Raw genomic sequence first — 7315 nt, 5'->3', positions numbered from 1 at the left:
TTTAAATGTCTATTTTTTCTTATTCTTATTCTATGTGTGAATATGATTTAGTATGTTATCAGGAAATGTGTATAGGCAGATGGAAAGAGTGTAACCTCATACTACCTCAGCCAATGGGGAAAGAGGAGGGCTGTAGTGGCGGTGATAGGGATGAATAAAAGAAGGAGATATTTGGATTAAAACTTTGGAGAGAACCAAGCTTTGATAGCTTCTCTCCCCGCTTATTGCAATAAACGAAAGAAAAGGCCTTCACTATGTCTTGGCTGGTTATTGGTCAGGCGAGCTTGCCTCTGGTCACGAAGGAAAGTAGCCAGGAGCACATAACATGAGCAATGGGCCCTATCCAACAAAATGAATTTTAATGTGGAGAAAAGCAAAGTTTTATACTGAGGCAGGAAAAACCACCAGAAATGCTGCTGCTGCTTGGGGAATTCTGGGAGTTGAAGTCCAGACATTTTAAAGTGGCTAAGCTTGAGAAACACTGATCTAAGGGTTGTGATTTCAATTCGTGACAGAGATTCACCTGGCTACTCACCTTTGATGAATTCAGCAGGATAAAACCAGACCGTCTCTCCTGTTGGTCTACCTAACACAGGGGTCTTCAAACTTGGCCCTTTTATGACTTGTGGACTCCAACTCCCAGAATTCCTCAGCCAGCGTGCCTGGCTGAAGAATTCTGGGAGTAGGAGTCCACAAGACATAAAAGGGCCACGTTTGAAGACCCCTGACATAACAGAAAAATTGCAAAGGAACATCTCTGCCCATTTTCACGAGTCAGTTGTCTAGGAGAAACCATTCTTTGTGTGATGCTAGTCTATTTTGGAACAAGTGAATTACACAAGTCAGCTCTGGTTCATCCAGATATGGTTTGTTTGTTTTTTTGCACTGGAGGCTGAAAACTGAACGACAGTCTCTTTCAACTTCAACATTTATTAAGCAAATCTTTTCAAACTTCTCCGGTGTGTACAATTCCAAAGTTTGCACCCTGTTTTTATCCGGGAGCTTTTTGCAAATGCACACTAATGTATATTATTTCAGGATGAAAGAGAAGAAAGCTCCGAGACAGACACAAACACAATCATTTTATTTATCGAAGAGCAAAGAATGAGGGGAGACCTCAAGGAGATTTTTGGCGTGCCAGACTGTCTAGCCGTTTTGTTTCACTTCGCTTGTCTTCCTGAAAACCACGGAATTAAATTGGCCTGCCTCCCTTAAGAACCAGGACACATTTTTTTTTTTTTAAAAAAAAAGACACCACCAAGGACAGGAATGCAGGGGAAGTGCTGAGCCAAGCAGTGCAGAGTTCGAATTCAACCATCCGATTAGACCGTTGGGTTCGCTGTTCACTGAAGCTAATCCTCGTGTTACAACCGCAATCAAAACGAGAATTTCTATAGTTAAGCAAGCAAGCCAGTGAATCATGTGGTTGTTCAATCGTTGCACTCAATTTTCAGCCATGGTTGTTAAGTGAATCACTGCCGTTGCTAAATGAGTCACGCAGTCATGCGGCTTCCCTTTTGATTTCCCTTTTGTTAGAAGCTAGCTGTGAAGATCACACATTTTGATCATGACACCCTGGCGATGTTGCCCCATCATCGTGAATACGTGATGGTTGACAAGTGTCAACCGGATTTTGATCATGTGACCTTGGGAAAACTGGGACAGTCCTAAGTGCGAGGACCGGTCAGTTTTATGTCATTTTGAGCGGTTGGTTGCTCAAACTCGTAAGTCGGGGACTGCATTCACAACATCCACAAGGAGGCAGGTTGTTCCATTGATTAATAATAATAATAATAGTAGTAGTAGTAGTAGTAGTAGTAGTAGTAGTAGTAAAGTTGGAAGGGACCTTGGAGGTCATCTAGTCCAACCCCCTGCTCAGGCAGGAAACCCTACACCATTTTGGACAAATGGCTGTCCAGTCTCTTCTTAAAAACTTCAAGTGTTGAAGCATTTACTGCTTCTGGAGGCAGGCTGTTCCACTGATTAATTGTTCTCACTGTCAGGAAGTTTCTCCTTAGTTCTAGGTTGCTTCTCTCCTTGCTTAGTTTCCACCCGTTGCTCCTTGTCCTGCCTTCAGGTGCTTTGGAAAATAGCTTGACTCCCTCTTCTTTATGGCAGCCCCTGAGATATTGGAACACTGCTATCCTGTCCCCCCTTGTCCTTCTCTTCGTTAAACTAGACATACCCAATTCCAGCAACCGTTCCTTGTATGTTTTAGCCTCCTCTAATCATCTTTGTTGCTCTTCTCTGCACTCTTTCTAGAGTCTCAACATCTTTTTTACATCGCGGTGACCAAAACTGGATGCCGTATTCCAAGTGTGGCCTTACCAAGGCATTGTAGAGTGGTATTAATACTTCGCGTGATCTTGATTCTAACTATCAGGAATTCTAACTTGATTCTAACTATCTAACTTGATTCTAACTATCTTGATTCTAACTATCAGGAAATTTCTCCTTAGTTCTAGTACTATCTATATTCTTTCCTTACAAACATTTGCAGCGTCCAGGCTAGATGGCAGCTCTGCTCATTACCGACAGCTAAAACCACTTGTGGCTTTAACACAAAGCGTAAAAAAAGTTTATGGACATTAACAAAAATGCCGGTCCATATGAGCGAAACATCGCACCAGGCTATGTTCAAATCCAGATGACACGAGTGCACGAAGTGGCCTGCCGTTTTTTTGGAAATTTTACTTTTTACTGGATGCGCAATCATTCATCTGAGCCCAGTGGAGCCAAGCCGGGAAAATAGCAAAAGAAAAAAAAAATGAGCACAACGAGTACAAAAAGCCAGTGCACAATCCTTGTCTTCAAAAAATCTAATTTATACAGGGTGATTCTTGCGTTCATCGAAAAAGCGACTTTTCGTTTACAACAGCAGGCTGAGTGGCTTTCTAGATTTCTGTTAGGGCCTACTCCTGCAGTTTTTTTCATTTTTTCAAACTTGGGTGACGTTCAAAAGATGCATGGACTTCAACTCCCAGAATGCCCCAGCAGATCGACACATCTTATAATAGAGCCTTACCCTGTTACAGGTATATGTGGTGACGATTGTAAAGTGGTTCACCTACTTGTCCAACTTGATTTGGCAACCTTTTTTCAATGTTTGATAATAGCCACCCCCAAAAAAGGTCCTAAAATGGGATTGGTCAGGTGGATAGCCTGTTTTTATGACAATTGCAGCTTACGATGATAATGGTCTTATGGTTAAATCAAGGGATCCAGAAAAAAAAGCATGTCTCACCACAAACCTCTAGATGGCAGCAGAGATCCAAAATGGCTGGATTTTTTCAAGCACCACTCTAATGGCCTCTTGCAGAAAGGAAGGGGAGCTACAGGTGGTCCTTGACTTACGACCACAATTGACAGTCGTTAAGTGAGTTTTGCCCCACTTTATGACCTTTCTTGCCACAGTTGTTAAGTGAATCTCTGCAGTTGTTAAGTGAGTAACACGGTCGTTAAGCGACTCTGGCTTTGCTTGTCAGAAGTTCACAAAAGGAGATCACGTGAGCCCGGGACACTGCAACCGTCATAAGGACGAGTCAGTTGCCAAGAGTCCGAATTCTGATCACATGACCCTGGGGAGGCTGCAATGGTCACAAGTGGGAAAACCAATCATAGATTACTTTTTCCAATGCCACTTTGAATGGTCACTAAATGAATGCTTATAAGTTGAGGACTGCCTGTATTCGATCGCCAGTCGCTTAGAGGGAGGGGGGGAAAGCCCGTTTATTTTTCACATTACAGGTAGTCCTCGCCTTAACGACCCCAACTGAGCCCAGCATTTATGTTGCTAAGTGAGACATGGGTTGAGTTTTGCCCCGTTTTTATGACTTTTTTGGCCACATTTGTTAAGTGAGCGACTGCAGTTGTTAAATGAGTCCCATGGTTGTTAAGCGAATCTTGTCAGAAGGTCACAAAAGTGGATCGCCAGACCCCGGGACACCGTCATAAATATGAGTCAGTTGCCAAACATCTGACTTCTGATCGTGTGACCCTGGGGACACCGTAGTGATCATAAGCGTTTGAAAAATGGTCGCAAGTCGGTTTTTTTGCCAGCGCTGAGGTAACTTTGAACCATCGCTAAACAAACGGTTGTAAGTTGAGGACCACCTGTACAGCAAGCCAGAGTTTAGCCTGGATAAAAGCAAGCCGAGAGACCTCGTTACGGTGGTGGAATTAAAAAGAAATTGACCTCAGAAGCCCTCGATGGAGATGGAGAGGGATGGAGGAGGACAATGGCGGACTGGGGGCCTCGTCACATAAGAGCAGGAGTGTCAAACTCAATTTCATTGAGGGCCGCATCAGCATTGCAGTTGCCCTGGGGGGGGGGTTGTGGCCAGGATGGGTGCGGCCTACTGCAGTGTTTCCCAAACTTGACAATTTTAAGGCATGAGGACTTCAACTCCCAGAATTCCACAGCCAGCAACGCTGGCTGTGGAATTCTGGGAATTGAAGTCCACATGCCTTAAAATTGTCAAGTTTGGGAAACACTGGCCTACTGGGTGGGCATGGATGGAGTGGGTGTGGCCTACTGGGTGGGCGTGGCCAGCTCTACATCATTCGCATCAAGGGTGCCTGTGGGGGCCTGGGCAGGAGTAGGACAGATCTGAGGGTCTCTGGCAGAAGCGGGTGGGACCGGGGCAAGCGCCAAGGCGTGGTCCACCGGGGCAAGTGCCAAGATGGCCACCACAAAATTGTACATTGGCTCCCGGCCAGCCTGGGCCAGGGCCAAGGCAGTGGGGGCCGTTCCCTCACTGTTTCCAGGATGGCTTCGCGGGCCACATGAAGCCACTTTGCGAGCTACATCCAACTATGATGGCTTGTCAATCAAGGCTTGGCATGTTGTTCAAGAGGGTGAGGCTTAGAGCCACGGAGCTCAGATGAAGCTATTCCTTCACACAGCAGGTCAAAGGGCCTACGACGCACAAAATCACAAGTCAGGATCAGTTGATTCCTTTGCAAAGGGTGCGAAACCCACTTCAATCATCTCTGCGGCTGCGGGAAAAATGAACAAATCACTTGACAGCTTTTTTTTCCGAGCATAATCTGTGATGGCAGCGCGGTGAATAAAACAATTTCATACAGTTAGTCCTCAACTTACAAACATTATAGAATATACAAAATATAGTATGGGTGCTACCTTGCTCAATAGTAGCAACTGTGAGAGGGATCTCGGAGTCCTAGTGGACAATCACTTAAACAGGAGCCAGCCGTGTGCTGCAGCTGCCAAAAAAGCCAACACTGTGTTGGGCTGCATTAACAGAGGGATAGAATCAAGATCAGGTGAAGTGTTAATACCACTTTACAAGGCCTTGGTAAGGCCACACTTGGAATCCTGCATCCAGTTTTGGTCACCATGATATAAAAAAGATGCTGAGACTCTAGAAAGAGTACAGAGAAGAGCAACAAAGATGATCAGGGGACTGGAGGCTAAAACATACCCTGGAATTGGGTATGTCTAGTTTAATGAAGAGAAGGACGAGGGGGGACATGATAGCAGCCTTCCAATATCTCAGGGGCTGCCCCAAAGAAGAGGGAGTCAAGCTCTTCTCCAAAGCGCCTGAAGGCAGGACAAGAAGCAACTGAGGGAAACTAACCAAGGAGAGAAGCAACCTAGAACTAAGGAGAAACTTCCTGACAGTGAGAACAATTAATCTGTGGAACAACCTGCCTCCAGAAGCAGTAAATGCTCCAACACTGGAAGTTTTTAAGAAGAGACTGGGCAGCCATTTGTCCGAAATGGTATAGGGTTTCCCGCCTGAGCAGGTGGCTGGACTTATACCCATTTCAGACAAATGGCTGTCCAATCTCTTCTTAAAAACGTCCATTGTTGGAGCATTCACAACTTCTGGAGGCAGGTTGTTCCACTTTATTGTTCTAGCAGCTAATATTAATTGTTAGTATTGTGGCCTAATTTGGCCGGAATATCATACAAATAGTCCTCCATTTACAACCGTTGGTTTAGGAACCATTCAAAATTACAAGAAAACTGAAAGAAGGGACTGGTCCTCGAACTTATGACCGTTGCAGCATCTCCATGGACACATGATCAAAATTTGGGCCCTTGGCAAGGTGCAGCTATTTACGACGGTTGCAGCATCCCGGCTGGCTTCTGACAAGTAGTCAATGGGAGAAGCTGTTTTTCGCTTAACGACGGCAAGATTCACTTAATGACTGCATTGTTTTACTTAACAGCTGCGGGGGAAAACATGACTGTAAAAATCAGGCACAACTGAACCGAACAACCGCAACAGAGATTCTGACCTCAGTGGCGTCGTAAATCGAGGATGAACTTTAGAAAAATCTTTGAGACCTTGGCCCTTCTAAGACCTGTGGGCTGGCTGGGGAATTGTGGGCGTTGAAACCCACACGTCTTAAAGTTGAAATTCCACTTAAAGTCGAAATTCTACGCCTGGAATACTGCAGCCAATTTTGGTCACCTTATCGCAAAAAAGACGTTGGGAGTTTGGAAAAAGTTCAGAGAAGAGCAACTAAGGTGATCCAAGGCCTGGAGACCAAACCATACGAAGAACGGCTGCGGGACTTGGGTTTGGCTAATCTAAAGAAAAGAAGAAATAGGGCAGACAGGATAGCAGCATTCCAGTATTTGAGGACTGCCACAAAGAAGAGGGAGTCAGGTTGTTCACCAGAGCACCAGAGGGAAGGACGAGAAACAATGGTTGGAAACTGAGCAAGGAGAGAAGCAACCTGGAATTAAGGAGAAACTTCCTGACAGTGAGGCCAATCAACCAGTGGAACAGCTTGCCACCAGAAGTTGTGGGCGCTCCATCACTGGAGATATTTAAGAAGAGACTGGACATTCACCTGTCTGAGACGGTATAGGTTCTCCTGCTTGAATAGGGGGCTGGACTAGAAGACCTCCAAGGTCCCTTCCAGCTCTATTCTATTCTATTCTATTCTATTCTATTCTATTCTATTCTATTCTAAAGGATGGAGATGCCCGTTTTATAGACATCTTTGAAAAGCAGAAAAATGAACCCCCTCCGCCCCCCCAAAAATAAGATTTCACCTAATCAAGCTTAGCTCGTTGTATAAATGCAGCCAGGGGTCCAACTAAGCCCACCCCACCAATCTAAGAAGCACATTTGACTCTTAAGCCACCAATGCTGGTTTATACTTTTCCTTCTTGGTCAGATTCGCAGGGGCTCTCTGCGTGGCTTGGCTGGCACAGGGAAGGGGAAAGCTAGGGGCCAGGGGTTGAGGGGGAGGGGTCTCCGTGATTTGGGGAAGGGTTTCAGCTGGAGGAGGAGGAGGAGGAGGAGGAAGAGGAGGAGGAGGAGGAGGAGGAGGA

Source organism: Crotalus tigris, unplaced genomic scaffold (genome assembly GCF_016545835.1).
Source record: "Crotalus tigris isolate CLP2741 ecotype Arizona unplaced genomic scaffold, ASM1654583v1 scf7180000024347.1601321, whole genome shotgun sequence".
NCBI lineage: Eukaryota > Metazoa > Chordata > Lepidosauria > Squamata > Viperidae > Crotalus > Crotalus tigris.
The sequence above is the reverse complement of the archived record's forward strand: the minus strand, read 5'-3'. Positions refer to the sequence as shown.